This window comes from Chionomys nivalis, chromosome 15 (genome assembly GCF_950005125.1).
Source record: "Chionomys nivalis chromosome 15, mChiNiv1.1, whole genome shotgun sequence".
Taxonomy (NCBI): Eukaryota; Metazoa; Chordata; class Mammalia; order Rodentia; family Cricetidae; genus Chionomys; species Chionomys nivalis.
Genome location: NC_080100.1, coordinates 62,464,958 through 62,466,149, shown reverse-complemented (window position 1 = coordinate 62,466,149; position 1,192 = coordinate 62,464,958). Strand labels below are relative to the sequence as shown.

Genomic DNA, 1,192 nt, shown 5'->3' with positions numbered 1-1,192 from the left:
ACAAAAAAAAGGAAGAAAAAAATGAAACCTTTTATCTTTGACCTTTTTAACCATCTCATACAAACCAACTACTTATAGTACAGCTAGGTACATACACAAAAAAAGTTACTGGAATGCTCGGAATAAGATTGTTTTTTGTTGTCGTTTTTTTTTTTCATCAAAAATGGCTGACCCCTAACAATATGTACAAAAATATAAAATGTAAATAAAAAATACAAACAAATTTTCCTTTTAAAGTATTTTTTTTTTTTTAAAAGAAAGCAGGGCCTTGGAAGTTTTGGTTTTTCCTCCCCTGTTGCAAATTCATGTTGTGGTTTTGGTGGGTTGAAGAGCGCGTGTCATCTGTGGGTGGCACTGCCCGCTCTGGGCGGGCGGGGCCTGCTCCTCTACTCGAAGGTGACCACGTTTAAATTCTGAGACGGGAAGTGGAGGGTGAACAGGTCACAGCGGCCTTAGTTTAGCTTTTCCTTTGCTGTCTAGTCATCCTCGTCAGTCTTCTGCTTCTCGGTGTCAACATCATCATCCTCATCGTCTTCAGCTACCCGCTTGCCCGTAGGAGCCTCAGCTTCCTCATCTTCATCTCCATCCTCTTCCTCACCGTCACCTTCTTCCTCCTCCTCCTCCTCCTCCTCCTCTTCCTCCCCACCTTCTTCCTCTTCTTCATCTACCTCATTGTCGGCCTCCTACTCCCCATTTTCCTCATTAGCATTGCCATTGGCAGGTGCGTCTCTTCCATTCTCAGCCTCCTCCACAACTTCCTTCTCGTCCTTCAAGTCCTTGGTGGTGATCTCGGAGCTGGTGTCCACGGCCGTGTATGACATGGTGGGGCACGCTGGCGATCTGCTGCAGCGAGGGCGAGACGAATCGAGTTCGAGGACTCTGGCGAGAGAGCTGCCGGAGTCTGCTGCTGCGGAGGAGGAGGCAGGCGGGCGGCCAAGGCAGCTGCAGCTAGCGCCTAGCAGCACCGGGAACAATGCAAAGATGGCTTTTCAGAGCAGCCAGTGGGACTTGATAAGAATTCTAATTCATGCTATATTTTATAGCATATTCTCGTTCTGATGTGTATGTTCCTTTTAGTCTAAGTGTTAGTAGAGTCTACTTGCGGTTACTGTTGGAAGCCATTAAGTGTTGACAGTCAGAAACCTAAATGTGACTAGCTAAGTTATTCTCAGTTCTGATCTCAAGTGACCCT

At 46.5% G+C, this 1,192-nt stretch overlaps 1 pseudogene; it reads right to left on the bottom strand.

Moving 5' to 3' along the window:
• Positions 1-285: 285 nt before the first annotated feature.
• LOC130887516 (prothymosin alpha-like) lies at positions 286-896 on the bottom strand (annotated as a pseudogene).
• Positions 897-1,192: the final 296 nt, after the last annotated feature.